General features: G+C 40.2%; 1 protein-coding gene across 4 annotated transcripts in view; it reads right to left on the reverse strand.

Annotated features, from left to right (window-relative positions):
* The window catches only part of LOC128685419 (CUE domain-containing protein 2), a 108493-nt gene that overhangs the window by 81699 nt on the left and 1408 nt on the right, over positions 1–25386 (reverse strand). The window contains exon 2 of one of the 4 annotated variants that reach the window (XM_070082863.1): positions 23628–23844. The exons of 2 other annotated variants lie outside the window; for them this stretch is intronic. The gene's annotated coding sequence lies outside the window, so the exon portion shown is untranslated. Of the gene's footprint in view, positions 1–6171; positions 6312–23627; positions 23845–25386 lie in introns of those variants that run through there. One more of the 4 variants, XM_070082862.1, reaches the window with a different exon arrangement.

Here is a 25386-nt window from a genome sequence, read left to right on the forward strand (position 1 = left end):
TGAAATCGTAGAGAATCTTTTTGTGAAGGTAATAAAACAAAAAGTACGAAATTTGGTGGAAAATTGACGAAATTATGCTCTCGCGAATTTTGATGTGTCAGCGATATTTACGAATCGGCGATTTTGCCGACTTTGACTCCCAGTTTAGGCCAATTACATTATTCCAGTCAACCAAATTCTTAGCTATTTTACTAGTATTACTTCTATTCTATCGATTGAGCACAAGAAATCGCCAAGTCAACTGTTTCAACTACAAAATAAAGTGATCGGAAATTGTTAATTTGGCCAATTTAACACAAAGTTCAAAATATTCCAATTTGAAAATAGGGTCCAGAATAAACAATGTAGGTATTCCTGGAACTAAACTAACGTTTCCTCTGTTCATTAGTTACATTTTGAGGCTTTACAAATAAATTCCACTTTGATTTTTTATTCACATAATGAATTTTTATTCACACCAAAAAATAGAAGATTTACTGTTATGCAATACTGTAATAAGTGTATAAATATCATCACCATATTTGTGAATGTATATTAGATCCACCAGCTGATGTGTATTAGACGCGTGAGGTCGTTTGTTTACTCTTGAATATCGGCAAAAATTTAACATTTCTGCTACTTTGAGCTCAGTTTCAAGCCATTTCCAGTGCTAAAACCAATCAAAATCATCTCTATTTCTGTAATATGTCTTCCATTCTATCAAATGAGACCAAGAAATCGCAAATACAACTATAAAAAACATACGAAAAAACACTGCAAAGTTGCTGTTTTAATCGAAAAATCATGATTTCATTTTTTTTCTCTCATTATACACAGTGTGCTGCAGGATCTGTTTTATGTGGTGCACACATACCACATAGATGTATTCTCTCATATCTAGGCCCAAATGTACCACTCACAGTTTATCAGAGTGAGCTGAGCTCATGGCATAGATCTACGGTTTGGACCCTGAACGTAAAGCCGTAGATCTACGGGACGGACCCTGAAAGGGTTAATATTGAACTGTTATAATTTTAGGGTTTGACAAAGGTGAAGATGTTGAACAGATGTTTATAATGTTGAACAGATATTTAAAATGCAATAAAAGAAACAGAAGTTTATAATACAGTGGACCCCCGCATAACGATCACCTCCCAATGCGACCAATTATGTAAGTGTATTTATGTAAGTGCGTTTGTACGTGTATGTTTGGGGGTCTGAAATGGACTAATCTACTTCACAATATTCCTTATGGGAACAAATTCAGTCAGTACTGGCACCTGAACATACTTCTGGAATGAAAAAATATCGTTAACCGGGGGTCCACTGTACTAGATTATATAAGTACATAATTATAAAATACAAGGATTATAATTCTTATTATGGCACAAGTTTGACAATATAATATTGCACTGGTCATCAGTTCTTCGGCATTGAACTCGCCATCCCAATCGCTCAGTGGATTTTGCACTAACTCGAAACCGGGTTGGGCACTCACGACTGGCAGCTCATTTACACCGCCTTCAGATGACGGACTCTCTGTACTGCCCGTGGTGTCCCTCACAGCTTGAGACAGTGGAACACTTCCTACTATGGTGCCCACGTTATCACTCTGCATGGACTATTCTTCGTGCGGCCTTACGCACTTTTGGATAAGTAAGTATAGTCTTTAACCCTACCCACTATCAGGATATACAGCAATCCACAACTGCAGACCATACCAAGTTCGGGGTGGTACTGCAATCTATTACTCCAACCAACTATCTTGTATTAGCACCACTTGCTTTAGCGATGAATATGGGGAATACATTTTTGCTAATTTTACTGTAAAAAACCTTAAGAAGCCTATAACAATCGGCGCCATTTACCGGATACCCCACACAAACATCCCAAATTTCAGTGAGAAATTAAAGGCACTAATAACAAACAGACAAATGAACAAGCACCACCTTCTCTTAGCTGGAGACTTCAACATCAACCTTGGCCTACTAGATGATCAGCCTGTAACTGACTTCATCAACAATATGAACAACACACTTCTCATACCAACAATAACTAAACCAACTAGGCTCACTGAGACAAGTGCAACCATAATAGATCACATATGAACCAATATACTAGCCCCCCTTAAATCAGGAATAATCACAGACAAAACTACAGACCACTACTCTACCTTCCTCTTAACAAACATTAGTAAACCACCACTGGAATACAACAAAGTTTCATTTAGACTCCATGACAAGGCCTCGATAAGGAATTTCACAGCTGACCTAGAGACTGTTGACTGGCCTACAGAATTCTCCAAGGTACTGACAATTGGACAGACATTTTTCTTAACAAATTACTTAGACTATACAACAAACATTGTCCTATAATAACGAAACAGATCACGAATAAACAGCTCGGTTGCCCATGGCTAACCAGCAGCATTCTGAAATCCATTGATAAGAAACACCAATATGAAAAGCAATATAGACAGGGCTTAATACACAAAGATATTCTCAAACACTATTCATCAGTTCTCACCAAAGTAATAAAGGATGCCAAACAACTGTACTACTCCAGCATTCACTGACACAAGAGATATAAAAAACACCTGGAAAACACTCTCTCAGATTCTGGGCACCCACAAACTGAAAAAAACCAAGAACATTGCCCTAACTAAACCTAACGAAACACCATTGCATCCCACTGGAGAGTTTACCTGGAGAGAGTTTCGGGGGTCAACGCCCCCGCGGCCCGGTCTGTGACCAGGCCTCCTGGTGGATCAGCGCCTGATCAACCAGGCTGTTGCTGCTGGCTGTACGCAAACCAACGTACGAGCCACAGCCCGGCTGATCAGGAACTGACTTTAGGTGCTTGTCCAGTGCCAGCTTGAAGACTGCCAAGGGTCTGTTGGTAATCCCCCTTATGTGTGCTGGGAGGCAGTTGAACAGTCTCGGGCCCCTGACACTTATTGTATGGTCTCTTAACGTGCTAGTGACACCCCTGCTTTTCATTGGGGGGATGGTGCATCGTCTGCCAAGTCTTTTGCTTTCGTAGTGAGTGATTTTCGTGTGCAAGTTCGGTACTAGTCCCTCTAGGATTTTCCAGGTGTATATAATCATGTATCTCTCCCTCCTGCATTCCAGGGAATACAGGTTTAGAAACCTCAAGCGCTCCCAGTAATTGAGGTGTTTTATCTCCGTTATGCGCGCCGTGAAAGTTCTCTGTACATTTTCTAGGTCGGCAATTTCACCTGCCTTGAAAGGTGCTGTTAGAGTGCAGCAATATTCCAGCCTAGATAGAACAAGTGACCTGAAGAGTGTCATCATGGGCTTGGCCTCCCTAGTTTTGAAGGTTCTCATTATCCATCCTGTCATTTTTCTAGCAGATGCGATTGATACAATGTTATGGTCCTTGAAGGTGAGATCCTCCGACATAATCACTCCCAGGTCTTTGACGTTGGTGTTTCGCTCTATTTTGTGGCCAGAATTTGTTTTGTACTCTGATGAAGATTTAATTTCCTCATGTTTACCATATCTGAGTAATTGAAATTTCTCATCGTTGAACTTCATATTGTTTTCTGCAGCCCACTGAAAGATTTGGTTGATGTCCGCCTGGAGCCTTGCAGTGTCTGCAATGGAAGACACTGTCATGCAGATTCGGGTGTCATCTGCAAAGGAAGACACGGTGCTGTGGCTGACATCCTTGTCTATGTCGGATATGAGGATGAGGAACAAGATGGGAGCTAGTACTGTGCCTTGTGGAACAGAGCTTTTCACCATAGCTGCCTCGGACTTTACTCTGTTGACGACTACTCTCTGTGTTCTGTTAGTGAGGAAATTATAGATCCATCGACCGACTTTTCCTGTTATTCCTTTAGCGCGCATTTTGTGCACTATTACGCCATGGTCACACTTGTCGAAGGCTTTTGCAAAGTCTGTATATATTACATCTGCATTCTTTTTGTCTTCTAGTGCATTTAGGACGTTGTCGTAGTGATCCAGTAGTTGAGACAGACAGGAGCGACCTGTTCTAAACCCATGTTGATCTGGGTTGTGTAACTGATGGGTTTCTAGATGGGTGGTGATCTTGCTTCTTAGGACCCTTTCAAAGATTTTTATGATATGGGATCTTAGTGCTATTGGTCTGTAGTTCTTTGCTGTTGCTTTACTGCCCCCTTTGTGGAGTGGGGCTATGTCTGTTGTTTTTAGTAACTGAGGGACGACCCCCGTGTCCATGCTCCCTCTCCATAGGATGGAAAAGGCTCGTGATAGGGGCTTCTTGCAGTTCTTGATGAACACAGAGTTCCATGAGTCTGGCCCTGGGGCAGAGTGCATGGGCATGTCATTTATCGCCTGTTCGAAGTCATTTGGCGTCAGGATAACATCGGATAGGCTTGTGTTAATCAAATTTTGTGGCTCTCTCATAAAAAATTCATTTTGATCTTCGACTCTCAGTCTGGTTAGCGGCTTGCTAAAAACTGAGTCATATTGGGACTTGAGTAGCTCACTCATTTCCTTGCTGTCATCTGTGTAGGACCCATCTTGTTTAAGTAGGGGCCCAATACTGGGCGTTGTTCTCGATTTTGATTTGGCATAGGAGAAGAAATACTTTGGGTTTCTTTCGATTTCATTTATAGCTTTTAGTTCTTCCCGCGATTCCTGACTCCTAAAGGATTCTTTTAGCTTAAGTTCGATGCTTGCTATTTCTCTGACCAGTGTCTCCCTGCGCATTTCAGATATATTGACCTCTTTTAGCCGCTCTGTTATTCTTTTCCGTCGCCTGTAAAGGGAGCGCCTGTCTCTTTCTATTTTACATCTACTCCTCCTTTTTCTTAGAGGAATAAGCCTTGTGCATACATCGAGTGCCACCGAGTTAATCTGTTCTAGGCATAAGTTGGGGTCTGTGTTGCTTAGTATATCTTCCCAGCTTATATCGGTTAGGACTTGGTTTACTTGGTCCCACTTTATGTTTTTGTTATTGAAGTTGAATTTGGTGAATGCTCCCTCGTGACTAGTCTCATTTTGTCGGTCTGGGGCTCCACGCATACATGTCTGAACCTCAATTATGTTGTGATCTGAGTATGTTGTTTTTGATATGGTGACATTTCTTATCAGATCATCATTGTTAGTGAATATGAGGTCTAGTGTATTCTCCAGTCTAGTAGGCTCTATTATTTGCTGGTTTAAATTGAATTTTGTGCAGAGATTTAAAAGCTCGTGTGAGTGTGAGTTTTCATCAGAGCTGCCTCCTGGTGTTATTACTGCAACAATATTATTTGCTATATTCCTCCATTTTAGGTGCATTAAGTTGAAATCCCCCAGGAGCAAGATGTTGGGTCCAGGAGCTGGAAGATTTTCCAGACAGTGGTCAATTTTTAACAGCTGTTCCTGGAATTGCTGGGATGTTGCATCCGGAGGCTTGTAGACTACCACAATGACTAGGTTTTGGTTCTCGACCTTTACTGCTAAAACTTCCACTACGTCATTTGAGGCATTAAGCAGTTCTGTGCAAACAAGTGACTGCAATGTACAGGCCAACCCCCCCCTTTTGCCTGTTCACTCTGTCACATCTGTATAGGTTGTAACCTGGGATCCATATTTCTTTGTCCAAGTGATCCTTTATGTGGGTCTCAGTGAAAGCCGCGAACATTGCCTTTGCCTCTGCAAGCAGTCCACGGATGAAAGGTATTTTGTTGTTTGTTGCTGGCTTTAGACCCTGTATATTTGCAAAGAAGAATGTTATCGGACTGGTGGTATTGTTGGTACTGGGGGGGGGATTTTTTTTCCGGCATTAGTATCTGTATCTCAACCATAGGATCTGATCTTGCCAGTAAAATCCCACGTACCAACGCCCATGCCAGGAACTATCTAGTAGAATTGCAGTAAATCAACCATTCAAATCATTATGAAGCTGTGTGTAGTCTGTGGTCAGTCAAACAAACGGGCTTCCACGTGGGTAAATTGTCATTTTTGTGGAAATTGGTGTCACGCCCCTTGTGCAGATATCCAAGAACTAGCTACAAGCAGTGTTAAAACAGGGAAGTGTTTTTGGGTATGCCCAAATGAGGAAAATCTGTGGACTAAAATCACAAGGGTATTAAAAGAGGACAACATCAAAGCTGCTTTCATAGAAAACCTGGAAGCTTTCTACAACAGATGGGAACATAAAAAGTCTGGGCTGAATGGTACTGCCCTTGATACTGGCCATGTAGTCACAAACTGTAAGGCTGGAGGTGATGTCCTGGTAGTCAGTAAATGTGGGGCTGATAGTGCTGTCCTGGGAGACAGTAATGGTGAAGCTGGAGGTGCTGTCCTGGGAGACAGTAATGATGAAGCTGAAGGTGCTGTCCTGGGAGACAGTAATGGTGAAGCTGGAGATGCTGTCCTGGGAGACAGTAATGGTGAAGCTGGAGATTTTGTCCAGGTAATCGGGAATTATACACAGGAAGGAATACATATAAATGACCTCATAGGGGACAGGAGCCAAAGTAGGGAAACAAGTGTAGTCAAAGATAAGATAAAACCAATATTGAAAACTAGAAATACCGCAGGAAATAGAAAACAAGAGGACTCCACTAGCAATAGTGAGGATATATTACCAAAAACAACTGGTGGGAGCTCCATTGTTGGTGCTAGGGAGGATAGAAGTAAGACAGGGAAATATGCACCAACAGGGAATACAGTCACAGAAGCCCAAGGCAAGCGGAAACCAAGCCTGTGCACATACTATGCACTTGGTATCTGCTGGCATGGGAAATCTGGAAAAACAGATGGGACGTGCAACTCTGACCACCCTAGAAAATGCCATGCCCATATGACAACAGGAAAATGCAAACTCCCTTCCTGTAAGCTTTTTCACCCTGAACTGTGTACCTCTTCAGTACAGGAAAGACTGTGCTATAACTTAAATTGCCAGGCATACCATCTAAAGGGGACAAAAAGATACAAAACATCTAGGCCATGGGAAAACCTGGGTAGCCACAGCCACTCAAGAGGGAGAGGCTTTTTAGTGCCAGGAAGGAAAAAAAAAATGGCAGGAAATGGCAGAAATCGTACACCAAATCCAGTCATTCCTGGAGTGGAACCACAGTCGATGGCCTCCACTCCAAACCAAAAGATACAGATACTAATGCCGGAAAAAAAATCCCCCCCCAGTACCAACAATACCACCAGTCCGATAACATTCTTCTTTGCAAATATACAGGGTCTAAAGCCAGCAACAAACAACAAAATACCTTTCATCCGTGGACTGCTTGCAGAGGCAAAGGCAATGTTCGCGGCTTTCACTGAGACCCACATAAAGGATCACTTGGACAACGAAATATGGATCCCAGGTTACAACCTATACAGATGTGACAGAGTGAACAGGCAAAAGGGGGGGGTTGGCCTGTACATTGCAGAGTCACTTGTTTGCACAGAACTGCTTAATGCCTCAAATGATGTAGTGGAAGTTTTAGCAGTAAAGGTCGAGAACCAAAACCTAGTCATTGTGGTAGTCTACAAGCCTCCGGATGCAACATCCCAGCAATTCCAGGAACAGCTGTTAAAAATTGACCACTGTCTGGAAAATCTTCCAGCTCCTGCACCCAACATCTTGCTCCTGGGGGATTTCAACTTAAGGCACCTAAAATGGAGGAATATAGCAAATAATATTGTTGCAGTAATAACACCAGGAGGCAGCTCTGATGAAAACTCACACTCACACGAGCTTTTAAATCTCTGCACAAAATTCAATTTAAACCAGCAAATAATAGAGCCTACTAGACTGGAGAATACACTAGACCTCATATTCACTAACAATGATGATCTGATAAGAAATGTCACCATATCAAAAACAATATACTCAGATCACAACATAATTGAGGTTCAGACATGTATGCGTGGAGCCCCAGACCGACATAATGAGACTAGTCACGAGGGAGCATTCACCAAATTCAACTTCAATAACAAAAACATAAAGTGGGACCAAGTAAACCAAGTCCTAACCGATATAAGCTGGGAAGATATACTAAGCAACACAGACCCCAACTTATGCCTAGAACAGATTAACTCGGTGGCACTCGATGTATGTACAAGGCTTATTCCTCTAAGAAAAAGGAGGAGTAGATGTAAAATAGAAAGAGACAGGCGCTCCCTTTACAGGCGACGGAAAAGAATAACAGAGCGGCTAAAAGAGGTCAATATATCTGAAATGCGTAGGGAGACACTGGTCAGAGAAATAGCAAGCATCGAACTTAAGCTAAAAGAATCCTTTAGGAGTCAGGAATCGCGGGAAGAACTAAAAGCCATAAATGAAATCGAAAGAAACCCAAAGTATTTCTTCTCCTATGCCAAATCAAAATCGAGAACAACGTCCAGTATTGGGCCCCTACTTAAACAAGATGGGTCCTACACAGATGACAGCAAGGAAATGAGTGAGCTACTCAAGTCCCAATATGACTCAGTTTTTAGCAAGCCACTAACCAGACTGAGAGTCGAAGATCAAAATGAATTTTTTATCAGAGAGCCACAAAATTTGATTATCACAAGCCTATCCGATGTTATCCTGACGCCAAATGACTTCGAACAGGCGATAAATGACATGCCCATGCACTCTGCCCCAGGGCCAGACTCATGGAACTCTGTGTTCATCAAGAACTGCAAGAAGCCCCTATCACGAGCCTTTTCCATCCTATGGAGAGGGAGCATGGACACGGGGGTCGTCCCACAGTTACTAAAAACAACAGACATAGCCCCACTCCACAAAGGGGGCAGTAAAGCAACAGCAAAGAACTACAGACCAATAGCACTAACATCCCATATCATAAAAATCTTTGAAAGGGTCCTAAGAAGCAAGATCACCACGCATCTAGAAACCCATCAGTTACACAACACAGGGCAACATGGGTTTAGAACAGGTCGCTCCTGTCTGTCTCAACTATTGGATCACTACGACAACGTCCTAAATGCACTAGAAGACAAAAAGAATGCAGATGTAATATATACAGACTTTGCAAAAGCCTTCGACAAGTGTGACCATGGAGTAATAGCGCACAAAATGCATGCTAAAGGAATAACAGGAAAAGTCGGTCGATGGATCTATAATTTCCTCACTAACAGAACACAGAGAGTAGTCGTCAACAGAGTAAAGTCCGAGGCAGCTACGGTGAAAACCTCTGTTCCACAAGGCACAGTACTCGCTCCCATCTTGTTCCTCATCCTCATATCCGACATAGACAAGGATGTCAGCCACAGCACCGTGTCTTCCTTTGCAGATGACACCCGAATCTGCATGACAGTGTCTTCCATTGCAGACACTGCAAGGCTCCAGGCGGACATCAACCAAATCTTTCAGTGGGCTGCAGAAAACAATATGAAGTTCAACGATGAGAAATTTCAATTACTCAGATATGGTAAACATGAGGAAATTAAATCTTCATCAGAGTACAAAACAAATTCTGGCCACAAAATAGAGTGAAACACCAACGTCAAAGACCTGGGAGTGATTATGTCGGAGGATCTCACCTTCAAGGACCATAACATTGTATCAATCGCATCTGCTAGAAAAATGACAGAATGGATAATGAGAACCTTCAAAACTAGGGAGGCCAAGCCCATGATGACACTCTTCAGGTCACTTGTTCTATCTAGGCTGGAATATTGCTGCACACTAACAGCACCTTTCAAGGCAGGTGAAATTGCCGACCTAGAAAATGTACAGAGAACTTTCACGGCGCGTATAACGGAGATAAAACACCTCATTTACTGGGAGCGCTTGAGGTTCCTAAACCTGTATTCCCTGGAACGCAGGAGGGAGAGATACATGATTATATACACCTGGAAAATCCTAGAGGGACTAGTACCGAACTTGCACACGAAAATCACTCACTACGAAAGCAAAAGACTTGGCAGACGATGCACCATCCCCCCAATGAAAAGCAGGGGTGTCACTAGCACGTTAAGAGACCATACAATAAGTGTCAGGGGCCCGAGACTGTTCAACTGCCTCCCAGCACACATAAGGGGGATTACCAACAGACCCCTGGCAGTCTTCAAGCTGGCACTGGACAAGCACCTAAAGTCAGTTCCTGATCAGCCGGGCTGTGGCTCGTACATTGGTTTGTGTGCAGCCAGCAGCAACAGCCTAGTTGATCAGGCTCTGATCCACCAGGAGGCCTGGTCACAGACCGGGCCGCGGGGGCGTTGACCCCCGGAACTCTCTCCAGGTAAACTCTCCAGGTATCTTGTACCAACTGAGCCCACCGAAGTCACTGAGATTATAAAGTCACTTAAAAATAACTCAGGGAACCAGTCTCATGTCCCACCATTATTGTACAAGTGAGCGGCCCATGTCCTCTCGCATGCTATTTCACTGCTTTTTAACAAGTCACTAGAAACTAGCACCTTCCCAAAACTACTCAAGACAGCAAGACTTACACCAATACATAAAGGTGGTGACCCTACAGATGTAAACAACTATAGGCCAATATCAAACTTACCACTGCTATCCAAAATCTTCGAGAAACTCGTGCACAGGAGACTGTGCACGAGTTTTGTGCCATTTATAATGGCACAAAACATACTTAACCCCTGCCAATTTGGTTTCAGGAAAAACAAAAACGCTAATGATGCAATTGTAAAAATGCTAGATCTGCTTTACACAGCATTGGAAAATAAGGAATATCCACTAGGAATTTTTATTGACCCAAGAAAAGCTTTTGACACAGTAGACCACGGCATCCTACTCCACAAACTTGACCATTATGGTATAAGAGGCCATGCGCTTGCATATTTCAAATCCTACCTTACTAATAGATATCAGTATGTCACCATTAAAGACACAGCATCATCAACACGGCCACCTGATACTGGAGTTCCACAGAGAAGTGTCCTTGGACCCCTGCTCTTCCTCATTTACATCAAGGATCTTCCAAACGTATCCCAACACCTGAAACCCATTCTCTTTGCTGACGACAAGACTTATGTCATCTCTCGCCCTAATCTTGCCACCCTCAACACCACTGTTAACCCTTTGAGGGTCGACAGGCCCTCTCCGAAACTCGTTCTCAGGGTCAGCCAAATTTAAAAAAAAAAAAATTATTTTCTCTTATGAAAAGATAGAGAATCTTTTCCCGATCATAAGGACACCAAAAGTTTGAAATTTGATGGAAAACTTACGAAATTATGCTCTCGCAAAGTTAGCGGTCTCGGCGATGTTTACGCATCGGCGATTTTGCCCACTTTGAGCCCCATTTTCGGCCAATTCCTCTGTACTAGTCGACAAAAAACATGAATATTTCGCTAGAACTCCATTTTTTCTATCGAATGGGTGCAAGAAACCACCCATTTATGAAATTCAACTATCCAGTACAGTGGTCACAATTTAGCAATTTTGCCAATTTCACACAAATTTCAAAAAGGTGCCAATTTCCGAATAGGGTCCAGAATAAACAAGAAAGACATTCCTGGCACTAAAATGACATTTCCTCTGGTCATTAGTCACGTCTCAAGGCCCCTCTTATATTCTTTTGCTTTCCACTTTGATTTTTTATTCTCACAAAAAATATAAGATTTACTGTTATGCAGACTACTACATTAGTGTAAAAAATGGTATAAACATTATTGGTGCACTTGTGAAAGAATATTAGACTCACCAGTTGACGTGTATTGCACGCTTGGCACGATTTGTTTACTTTTGAAATTTGGTAAAAATCGAACATTTCTGCTACTTTGAGCTCAATTTCAAGGCACCTTTCATTGTAAAACCAGTCAAAATCATCTCAATTTCTGTAATATGTCTTCCATTCTATAAAATGAGACCAAGAAAACTAGAATACAACAATAAATACCATACGAAAATACAGTGCAAAGTCGCTGTTTTATTCCAAAAAAATGGTCAAAGTTTTTTTTTTCTCATTATGCACTGTGTGCTGCAGGATTTTTTTTAGACTGTGCACACTGACCACATAGACCCATTCTTTCATATGAAGGCCTACCAGCTTTCTCCCACTAGATCTGAGGGCGCTAGAATTTAGGCGTACTAGTACGTCAAAAACCCTGGGTCGTAAGCCGTACTAGTACGTCCGAAACCCTCAAAGGGTTAATGAGGAGCTGCTCAAAATATCAACTTGGATGACAGCCAATAAACTTACACTTAACACAGACAAAACCTACTATATTATGTTCGGTAGCAGAGCAGGTGCTGCACAACTAAACATTAAGACTGACAGCACTCTAATTGCCAGACATAATGAGGGCAAATTCCTAGGCCGATACCTCGACAACAACCTGAATTTCAGCACCCATATCCAACACATATCAAAAAAAAGTATCCAAAACAGTTGGGATCCTCTCCAAGATACGATACTACGTGCCGCAAAATGCCCTCTCACACTATACCATTCACTCATTTATCCATACCTCACCTATGCTATTTGTGCTTGGGGTTCAACTGCAGCAATACACCTAAAGCCAATAATAACTCAACAAAAAGCCGCAGTAAGAATAATCACTAAATCCCATCCCTGGCAACACACCCCCAACTCTACATAGATCTAAACTTACTCCCTGTTCAGAACATCCACACTTACTATTGTGCAATTTACATATTCAGTACCTTAGATTCCAATATTAACTTTGACCTAAAATGCTTTCTTGATAGTTGTGACAGGATCCACAAGCATAACACCAGACGCAAACATCTCTACGACATTCCCCGTGTCTGACTAAACCTTTACAAAAATTCAATGTATGTCAAAGGCCCTAAAATCTGGAACACCCTATCTGAAAACTCTAGAACTGCAGACATATTCATCACCTTCAAAACTACCGTTAGAAAACATCTAATCTCCCTGATACACCCCGTCAACTAACTACATAAAAACCACCTGGTGGTTCACACTTACACTCACTCACTCACCCATTTGACTATAAATACAGAAATATGTATCTTAATCTTAAAATAATGATTCCTAACTAGTCACAAGTTTGCCTGTGATACTCCAATATAGAAACTATGTATTGTGCCAAAACAAAAGCATTCACATGGCTAAACTCACAAACTAGTATTTAGTCACTTAGTATTTAGTCAACTTACTCCACAATTTGCAATAATTTAGGGTTATGAATTAATCTAAGTCTGCCCGAAATGCATAGCTAGGTGTTCTAGTGGCCCCTTCTGTAATTAGTATTTTATTACATGTAAACCACACAATAACCAAAATCTGTAAACCCCGCATTGTAATCCTTATAGAGAATAAACTTTGATTTGATTTGATTTGATTTGATAAAGAATCACACATAAAGTGGGAGTTGTCACAGTTGCTCTTTGCTGATGACACTGTGCTCTTGGGAGATTCTGAAGAGAAGTTGCAGAGGTTGGTGTATGAATTTGGTAGGGTATGTAAAAGAAGAAAATTAAAAGTGAATACAGGAAAGAGTAAGGTTATGAGGATAACAAAAAGATTAGGTGATGAAAGATTGGATATCAGATTGGAGGGAGAGAGTATGGAGGAGGTGAATGTATTCAGATATTTGGGAGTGGACATGTCAGCGGATGGGTCTATGAAAGATGAGGTGAATCATAGAATTGATGAGGGGGAAAAGGGTGAGCGGTGCACTTAGGAGTCTGTGGAGACAAAGAAATTTGTTCTTGGAGGCAAAGAGGGGAATGTATGAGAGTACAGTTTTACCAACGCTCTTATATGGGTGTGAAGCATGGGTGATGAATGTTGCAGAGAGGAGAAGGCTGGAGGCAGTGGAGATGTCATGTCTGAGGGCAATGTGTGGTGTGAATATAATGCAGAGAATTCGTAGTTTGGAAGTTAGGAGGAGGTGCGGGATTGCCAAAACTGTTGTCCAGAGGGCTGAGGAAGGGTTGTTGAGGTGGTTCGGACATGTAGAGAGAATGGAGCGAAACAGAATGACTTCAAGAATGTATCAGTCTGTAGTGGAAGGAAGGCGGGGTAGGGTTTGGCCTAGGAAAGGTTGGAGGGAGGGGGTAAAGGAGGTTTTGTGTGCGAGGGGCTTGGACTTCCAGCGGGCATGCGTGAGCGTGTTTGATAGGAGTGAATGGAGACAAATGGTTTTTAATACTTGACATGCTGTTGGCGTGTGAGCAAAGTAACATTTATGAAGGGATTCAGGGAAACCGGCAGGCCGGACTTGAGTCCTGGAGATGGGAAGTACAGTGTCTGCGCTCTGAAGGAGGGGTGTTAATGTTGCAGTTTAAAAACTGTAGTGTAAAGCACCCTTCTGGCAAGACAGTGATGGAGTGAATGATGGTGAAAGTTTTTCTTTTTCAGGCCACCCTGCCTTTGTGGGAATCGGCCAGTGTGCTAATAAAAACAAATAAATAATTTTCATTTACCACTGGCACCCCAAATTTACCTACTACTCCCTCCACAACAGTTTTTCCCATTTTAGCATTGAGATCCCCAACCATAAGTACTCTCTTACTTGGCTCAAAACTCCCAATGCACTCACTCAACATTTCCCAAAATCTCTCTCTCTCCTCTACACTTTTCTATTCTCCAGGTGCATAAACACTTACTATAACCCACTTTCCCATCCAACCCTTATTTTACTCCACATAATCCTTGAGTTTATACATTTATATTACCTCTTTTCCTGCCATAACTTATCCTTCCACATTATTGCTACTCCTTCTTTAACTCTAACTGTATTTGAAACCCCTGACCTAATCTCATTTCTCCCCACTGCAACTCTCCCACCTCCTTCAGCTTTGTTTCACACACAGCCAGGACATCCAGCTTCTTCTCATTCATAACATCCACAATCATCTCTTTTTTTATCATTCACACAATATCCGTGCACATTCAAACATCCCACTTTGACGGTTGTCTTTTTCTTTTTAGTAGGCTATACGGGAAAAGGGGTTACTAGCCCATTGTTTCCGGTATTTTAGTTGACTTTTACGACACACACATGGCTTACAGAGGAAAGATTTATTCCACTTCCCCATGGATATAATAGGAAAAGCAATAAGAACAAGAACTATTAAGATAAAATCAAAGAAAACTCAGATGAGTGTGTATACATAAATGTGTACATGTATCTGTAGTGTGACCTAAGTGTAAGTAGAAGTAGCAAGACATACCTGAAATCTTGCATGTTTATGAGACAAAAAAAAAAGACACCAGTAATCTTATCATGTAAAACAATTACAGGCTTTCGTTTTACATTCACTTGGCAGGACAGAAGTACCTCCCTGGGCGGTTGCTGTCTACCAACCTACTACATATATACCTCAAATTGAAGATAGTAAATACCCTAATAGCAAAGATGATCCCAGGAGCCAGCTTGGAACAGAACTTCTCCAGGCTGAGGGACTGACAACCTCAAATCTACGACTTCAAGGGTGATGGACTGATTACATCATCTTCAAATCTCTACTGCTCCTGCCTACTTCCTGTACTCGACTGAAGAAGCCTACTGTGTAGGCGAAACGTTTCGAAATATAGATACCTAACTGTTGCATATGTGTCTTACCTAACAAGATGCAAGTTAGAGAGAAAGACTCCTAAGTCAAAGATACAGAATCTCAGAACTTCTTCAAGGCTGTAGACTTTTTGATGGGTGAAAACTGACACTGGATAGATTAAAAACACTGAATTCAAACTGAATGCATCCAGGTCCAAGAGAGATAGAGGGAGTAAAAAAGTCATAAATGAAACTGAAAGAAATCCAAAATAATTTTTCTATACAAAAATTCAGAGCAAAAACTACATCATGCCTCTACTTCAAGATGGATCTTACACAAATGACAACAAATAAATGTTCACTGAGCTATTAATCAGCCAAAAGATTGACAATCCAAATGAGTTTTTTCAAGGATGAGACTCAAAACATTGATGACTTCTCTATAAATTGACATAACTCTAACCCCACTCAATTTCAAAGAGGCCAATGATAGAGTGCCCATGCAATCAGACCCAATATTCAGCTCTATATTCACTAAAAAATGCAAGGAACCATTATTACATGCCTTAGATATACAGTACTATGGAGGAGTCTGGGCATTAAGAGTCATCCCACAACCAGTGATATGGCCCTATTCCACAACAGTGCCATTAGCACAACTGAAAATAATAGAGACCAATAGTGCTGATGTCCTATATTACCCAAATCTTTGAAAAAGTCCTAAAAAGCAAAATTACTAGTCACATGGATACATAACAATTGAACAACCCAGGTCAGTATGGTTGGACCATTATGACATAGTCTTGGATGTACAAGAAGGCAAGCAAAATGCAGATGAAAGATCAAATTTGTTCGGATTTTTAAACCAGAGGATTAACCACCCAGAGTAACCCAAGAAAATCAGCGAGTCATCAAGGATTGTCTGTCTTATTTCCACTAGGATCCTTTAATCTTGTCCCCCAGGATGCAACCCACGGCAGTCAACTAACACCCAGGTACCTACTTGCTGCTAGGTGAAGAGGGACAGCAGGTGTAAGGAAATACCCAACATTTCCACTCATGCCGGGGATTGAACTATGGGCACCCAGTGTGTGTGTGAGGCAAGTGCACTGCTAACCAAGCCATGAGACACCATGTAGTGTACCTAAGAGTTTGCAAAAACCTTCAACAGGTGCAACCATAGTGTAACAACACAAAATTCACACAAAAGGAGTAACTGGAAAAGTGCCAAATGGATATTTAACTTCCTAATAAATAGAACCCAGAGTAATAGTGAACAGTGTGAAATCAGAGACTCCAATAGTGGAAAAACTCTGCTCCCAATTATCTTTCTCATATCTGACAAATAAATACATAAATAATAGTATTGTACGATTATGCAGATGACAGCTATAGTGGAACCCCAGTTTTCGTCTGGTCTGGTTATCGCACAATTCAGTTTTCAACCACTTTTTTCGGTGAAATTTTCCCCGTTTTCGTACATCCGCTCGGAAATCGTCCATACCAGACACGTCCGCCTGCCCGCGGGATGCGGCCACTCATACATTCGTGACTCAGTCTGCTTTTGTTACTCATAGAGGGTGGTAAAGGGTGGTAATGATGGTGGTAAAGGGTGGTAGTGATGGTGGTAGTGATGGTGGTAGTGATGGTGGTAGAGGGTGGTAGTGAGAGTGGTAGAGGGTGGCAGTGACGGTGGTAGAGGTTGGTAGTGATGGTGGTAGAGGGTGGTAGTGATGGTGGTAGTGATGGTGGTAGAGGGAGGTAGTGATGGAGGTAGTGATGGCAGTAGTGATGGTGGTAGAGGGTGGTAGTGATAGTGGCAGAGGGCGGTAGTGATGGTGGCAGAGGGTGGTAGTGATGGTGGCAGAGGGTGGTAGTGATGGTGGCAGAGGGTGGTAGTGATGGTGGTAGAGGGAGGTAGTGATGGAGGTAGTGATGGCAGTAGTGATGGTGGTAGAGGGTGGTAGTGATGGTGGCAGAGGGCGGTAGTGATGGTGGCAGAGGGTGGTAGTGATGGTGGCAGAGGGTGGTAGTGATGGTGGCAGAGGGTGGTAGTGATTGTGGTAGAGGGTGGCAGTGATGGTGGTAGAGATAACCCTCCTTCCCACTCCCCTCCTCGCCGTCTTCCATACGCCAACAAGAGTCCTCAATAAAGGTAAAAGTGATTTAAATGTTCATTTATCTATTTCATTAGTCATTTATATTTATTTCTCATTGTTTTCTGTATGTAAAACTATAGTTATTCTCTATAAAATGTATTTTTTGTTAATATTTTTGAGTGTCTGGAGCGGATTAATTGGATTTACATTATTTCTTATGGGAAATATTACTACAGTTTTCGTACAAATCGGTTTTCGGCCGACCTTCTGGAACGGATTAAGATGAAAACCGGGGTTCCACTGTACTAGAATGTGTATGAGAGTGGCATCCATTGAGGACACATCAAACCTCCAGGCTGATATAAATGAAGTCTTCCAGTGGGCTGTTGATAATACAATGTTCAATAAGGACATACAGTAGACCATCGTTTAACACGGTTTTGTCTGGCACATTTTGATTATAGCATGATTGAAGAATTGTGGCATATTTTTGTATAACACTTCGTAAAATTAACTTAACATGATTCACGGGAGGGGAAAAAATTTTGAGTGCATCGCCCGTGGGATACGTACCATCCTCTGCTAAGAGTTTATATCTTTTTCTTGCCATATCTTAAATCTGCCAAGCAATCATGGCACCCAGTAGGCATACAAGTGTTGCCGAAAGTGGCAAGAAAAGGTTTAAGCATTTAAATTTTAGAATTAACGAAGAAAATAGAGATATAAGACAAGAGATAACCAGTGGCCGTAATGAAGCATCTCTTTGTGCACATAAAAAGAATGTGGTAAATATGAGTTTGTGTGATGACTGACTGACTTACTGATTTGACTTACTGACTTGACTGATTTACTGACTTACTTGACTGACTGTATTACTGAGACTTACTGACTGACTTGACTTACTGACATGACTGATTTACTGACTGACTGACTTGATTAATTGATTGACTGACTTGACTGATTAACTGACTGACTTAGACTGTCTTTCTCACTGAAGAGGACCCTAAAATGGTGTCTAGAGCATCTGATGCCTTACCATCAGTTCTATAATGTACTGCAGGGTAAAATAGATCTGAAATCCATTACAGAATTTATGCACACTCCAGTACAACCATCAACTTAGTACCAGAACCTCTACCATCCACCTCAGCCCAGTAGGGCCACAGCATAACTCTCCATTCTCCACAATCATCCACAAACACTAGCACCCACAATTTAAGGTAAGAAATACTATTATTTATATTGCATTTGTAATCTTAAACAGTAAAAACAACATAATACATCACAACAATGAATTACAATTACACATTCACTTTTATTTTTGTAAGATCTAGAGGCCTAAAAAGAAAGTTGTTTGACTTATTTGGGGCTCACTGGAACGTAACCCTAGTTGTCCCATAAGTTCTTCAGTTTGTCTAACATGATTTTAACTAAAACGGGTTTTCAGGAATGTAACTACTGTGTTAAATGACGGTCTACTGTATTTCAGTCACTCTGCCATGAAAAATTGAGGAATATAGTACACAAACTCAAATCACTCGATACATTGGAAACTTAATTTGAGAGACTTAAGAGTGATAATGTCTCTCTTTGGTATTAGCGGCAGCGGCAGCAGCGACTTCCAAGCTCCGTACTTTTCTCCAACTACCAGAGCTACCAATGCTCCTATGATGACCTAGTTACAAGCAAAACTGCACTACCCAACGTAGCACCCAGAATGACCAAAGATTACCAACAGTGAAACCTACAAATCGAAAAAATAGAGATCAAAGGAAGACTGCAAACTAACCGTAAGCAACACCCCGCTGCCAGCCGAACAACGTAACCCTAAGCTTTGTATACTACAACTTCTTCTTAACTACAACAATTCCTGTAGTATTATGAGGCGCAATCTAAGAGGAAACAGCACCAAGGCCAGCAAGAAAACACCGAAAAATCAACTATTCAACAAGTGTAGTCAGGAGGACGCCGGCCCAGCAACCACCCCACTCACCACCACTCAAGGCCACACCACAACAATAACAACAAACATGGCTGCCACCAGCCCATCCTCCCCTCTCTTCCCCGGATTCAACCTACCAAGTAGTCTCTCAGGCATGACCAACGATCCAGATACCCTAAAGTCATGCATCTCCAACTTAGTTATTGAAAATATGAATCTTCGAGAGACGCTAGCAAAACAAGACACCAGGATGACACAACTCGAAAACAAAATCCTCAGTCTGGAACAAAAGTTTTCAACACCAGGAACGACTAACTGCGACAAGACCATCCAGACAGTCATAGATAGCCATACCCAACAAATAATATCTCTTAATACAAAGGTTGAAGAAGCAGTAAAAGAATGGAAGAGCAACTTAGATAACCAGTTCAGTGACTACTTTGCTCTCCAAGAAGATAAAACTGAACAAGATAAACTATCGGACGCAGTAATAGTTAACAGTCCACTTTTTCCCAGTGATATGAACCAAACAAACAGTAAAGAAATTACTCTGCAGATCATAAAGGACCAAACAAGTGTTATTGTACCAGAGTCAGAAATAAAAGAAGCCAGGTTACTAGGATCCCATGGTAGAAAAAGTGTTATGCTTAGATTCCACTCACATGACAGAAAAAAAGACTTAATTATTACATCTATTAAAGTAAAGAAAGAGGTATATATAAACGAGTGTCTTACCAAAAAACGTCAAAACCTCCTGTATAGAGTCAGAAAACTTAAGCGAGAGAATAATGACACAATACACCAATGCTTCACACGGGATGGGAAAATTCTAGTTAGGAAAACAAATGTAGGTCAACTGTACACAATCACGAACGAGAATGATCTATCACGATTTCTCAGGGATACCAATCTTACAGAGAATAACTAAACAATGTCCAACTAAAAAGCCTACGTAGTGTAGTGTACGTTTTGCTCCATTATTGTTCAAATTTCATTGTACAATCTCTTAGTAATTAAATAATCAACTACCTCATTTTGTGATTTTACTAGTAAGCATAGGTCACCTTATGTGATTTTGTTATTTACTATTGTTCGCTTAAACATTAGCTGAATTGATACTTTCTCTGTCCATATTACTACCTCATATTTTTTTTTAAATACTATCAATTGATATTACTTACTAAAATTAATAAATATCATTTTTACTAAAATTTCAATTTACTCTTAACAATTTTGACATTTAATAACCATTACTTGTCTAATTACCTTTACCTGTTTTAATACCACATTTACTATCCTAGATTACTCTTAATTACCTTGTACTGCCGTACTGCCATATAACCTCAAGTATAACTACCAGTGCAATATTGAATGAAATAAACATTACTTTTTCACTTTTTTGTAATCATTATTACTTACTAAAATTTTATTAAACACCATATTTACTACCAGTCAATTTTAATTTTGTACATTAAACATTATTTTATACTTCTCATAACATTTTGTAGCCAAATTTTCAAGTTTTTATATTCAACCCCAACCTTTATATTATCCCTTGTACCTGTGTACCTGTCTACCCTCTTACTATCATATTATAATCAAGACATTACCATTGTTATTTTTTTACTATTATTCTTTTGGTACTTTAATTGTGAATTTTATTTTGTCAATTTAAATCTAGGTATAATCTTGATCTTGTCAACAACCTTTACCAGACTCTAGTGCAATTGCAAGTACCATTTCAAATTGTATTTTTATATTATAAGTTTATATTATAATTCCTACCATCTGCCCATTTAACTTTGCTTACCATTACTTAATTTTAGTCCCTTATATGTTTTCTCCTTTATTTTAGCTTTATATAACTATCCTAGTTTATATATTCACAATTGTTAAAATAATCAAGGTGCTATTCTTAGGTGCTAAAGTAGAATAAGTTCACAATTTTGCCATTATATTCCAAAGCTCATTTTTTTGATTACCACTTTATTGGTCACCACAACCTATATTAGTCCCTTTTATATTATAATTTTATACTATAATTCTAACTTTAAAAAATTACCTTTATAGTACTACCTACTATCATACTCCCAAGCTCCACTATTTGATCATCACTTTATTTGTATTAGTCCCTTAGCTCATTATTTTACATTTGTTAAATAATCCAGGTGCTATTTTTTAGCTTAAGACTATTTACTTTGTTTTATACTTAATTCAAACTATAGATTCACTACAAATCTTATGATTACAAGCATTGATCCTGATACCAACCTCTTATTTAATGACTTAAATGAATCAAACAGTAACTGTAATTACTACACTGCAGAACAATCAAAGGCACTTCTCAGTGCCAACAACAACATAACTATATTTAACTACAATATCAGATCTTTAAGCAAGCATTACGATGACCTCATAGCATTACTAAATTCCTTACATGCCAATATGTCCATCATTACACTAACTGAAACCTGGCTAAAGCCTGATAGTACAGATGTCTATGCCATTCCTGGTTACACAGCCATACACAACTGTAGGCCAGATCAACAAGGGGGTGGCACAGCCATATACTACTCAGACCAACTAGAATGTATCACTAATACTTGCACAAGGGATGAACATGGGGAATATATAATAGCTAAATTCAAATCAAAGTACCTACAAAAACCTCTCACATTGATAAACATCTACAGAGTTCCACAGTCAAACATTAGCCAATTTAGTCAAAATCTAGGAAGTATGATAACTGATGCACGCATGAACAAAGATCACTTACTACTCTCAGGTGACTTCAATATAAATCTCCTGCAAGACCAGGACCCACACGTTACTGAATTCACAAACACAATGAGTAACTGTATGTTACTACCAACAGTAACAAAACCTACAAGAGTTACAGAGACTAGTGTTTCCCTACTTGACCACATCTGGACCAACACCATATCCCCTTTAAAATCAGGCATAATTACAGATAATACCACAGACCACTACCCTACTTTCCTCATAACAACTCTTGGTAAACTACCCCAAGACACTACTAAAGTCACCTTCAGACTTCACAATGAGGCAGCCATTAATAACTTCACAACAGCAATAGCAAACATTGATTGGCACACTGAGCTAGAAACCTATACAGATATTGACGAATGTATTAATAATTTTCTAAAAAAAACCCAATACCTCTATAACAAGCACTGCCCCAAAAAAACTAAACAGATGACAGCAAAGAGACTGAACAGTCCCTGGCTAACACCCAGCATTCTCAAATCCATAAATACAAAACACCAATATGAAAAACAGTACAGAATGGGTCACATAACCAGAGACCAAACAAAACGTTACTCGTCAATCCTAACCAGCCTGATAAGAAGGGCAAAAAAATTGTATTATGAGAACAGATTATCCAACTTACGAGGTGATATAAAAAAGACCTGGAAAACCCTATCAGAAATTCTGGGAACAAAAAAGATATCACGAAATAGCAAAATAAAATTAGCAAAAACAGATGAACCCCAAATCCCACCAACAGAAACAGCAAACAGACTCAATGATTTCTTCTCCACTATAGGACAAAACCTTGCCAATAAAATCCCAAGCTCAGATACCCCACCAAATGACTACCTCACCGGCAACTACCCGAACACACTGTTCCTAGCTCCGACTAACCCATACGAAGTCTCCCTTATTATCAATGCACTAAAAAACAAGGCAGGAGATTTAAATACCTTACCACCCCTTATATACAAAAAAGTGTCACAAGTGCTATCACCAATCATTGCAACACTCTTTAACAAATCCATTGAATCCTCCACCTTCCCTACAGTACTCAAAATAGCAAGGGTCACCCCGATCCACAAAGGAGGAGACCAAACAGAGTTGAATAACTATAGGCCAATATCCAACTTACACCCTCTCTCAAAAATCTTCGAAAAATTAATTCATAAACGAATCTACTCCTACCTTATCTCCCAAAACATACTCAACCCCTGCCAATTTGGATTCAGGCCTAATAAAAATACTAATGATGCTATTATACACATGCTAGAACATATATACACTGCAATAGAGAAAAAAGAAGTCCCACTGGGGATCTTCATTGACTTACGTAAAGCTTTTGATACAGTTGACCATGACTTGCTCCACGTAAAATTGTCACACTATGGTATAAGAGGGCACTCCCTCAACTACCTCAAGTCTTACCTCAGCAACAGAAGCCAATATGTGTACGCAAATGGGGCAAACTCTTCTGCACAACCAATTACAGTTGGTGTCCCACAGGGAAGTGTCCTTGGCCCTCTTCTCTTTCTCCTATACATAAATGACCTTCCAAATGCTTCGCAATTACTCAAACCCACACTATTTGCAGATGACACTACATACGTCTTCTCTCACCCGAGCCCAGTCACGCTAGCCAATACTGTAAATACCGAATTACAGAAAATATCTACCTGGATGAGGACTAACAAACTTACACTAAACATTGACAAAACCTACTTCATTCAGTTTGGTAACAGAGCTACAGATGTCCCTCTTAACATAATGATAAATGGATCACCTATCACAAAACTAACAGAGGGAAAATTCTTAGGAATCCACCTTGATAATAGACTCAAATTTCATACACATATACATCAAATTTCTAAGAAAATTTCCAAGACTGTAGGCATACTATCGAAGATACGGTACTATGTTCCACAGTCAGCCCTCCTGGCCCTATATCACTCTCTTATTTACCCCTATCTCACCTATGGAATTTGTGCATGGGGCTCAACAACAATTAACCATCTCAGACCACTAATTACCCAACAAAAGGCTGCAGTTAGAATGATAACAAATTCTCACTACAGGCAGCACACTCCACCAATATTCAATACACTAAACCTACTCACCATACAAAACATCCATACTTATTACTGCACCTATTACATACATAGAACACTTAACTCTGATATTAACCCTCCCCTCAAACATCTCCTTGCCAACCTCAACAGAACACATGACCATAACACAAGGCACAGATCACTCTTTGATGTTCCTCGTGTCCATCTCACACTATGCAAAAACTCAATGCACATAAAAGGCCCTAAAATCTGGAATTCATTACCTGTAAATATAAAAGAAACACAACCTGTTTATAAATTCAAGTCTCTTCTCAAAGATTACTTACTCACCCAAAACCAAATAAATACTGAATAACTGAACATTATAAATTGTATATCTTAAATGTTTCTCACAATTATATCACATAAATGTTAAACCTAAAACCCAATCTAACTTATTATTTTTTAAATACACTACCTAACAGAATCACTACCTAACTGAATGCAACCATATGACCTGTCTTTGTAATACTCACTTGTGCTTTATAGTTATCTGTTTACATTAATGTTTTATCACTGATTTCATCATTGCTTAGTAGCAGCGCTGTATAGTCCTTGTGGCTTAGCGCTTCTTTTTGATTATAATAATAATAATAATCATTGCTTAGTTAATCTTAAGTTAATTTTAAGCCAGCCCGTAATGCTATGCATAGTATAAGTGGCTTTGGCATACTGCTCTTATCTGTATTTTTTTGTACCTCTGTATGTGTGCACAAATTGGAAATAAATAAATAAATAAAAAAAGATATTACATTCAAGCATCAATACATGATATGCCAAACCAATGATGACACTCTTCAAGCCATTTGTTCTCTCTAGGCTCGAATACTGCTGTATGATAAAGGCTCCTTTTAAGGCAAGCACAACTGCAGAGCTGGAGAGTGTTGAGAACCTTCACTGCCCATATATTCAGTAGCACCTAAATTACCGAGTCAAGCAACTTAAATACTACGAACACCAAGTCCTTGGAATATAGGCAACAAAGATGCATCATAATTTACACCTGGAAAATTCTGGAGAGATTTGGCCCCAGATCTGTAATCGAAAATCACCCCCTGTGAAAGCAAAAAGATTGGCAG

This window comes from Cherax quadricarinatus, chromosome 8, assembly GCF_038502225.1.
Source record: "Cherax quadricarinatus isolate ZL_2023a chromosome 8, ASM3850222v1, whole genome shotgun sequence".
NCBI lineage: Eukaryota > Metazoa > Arthropoda > Malacostraca > Decapoda > Parastacidae > Cherax > Cherax quadricarinatus.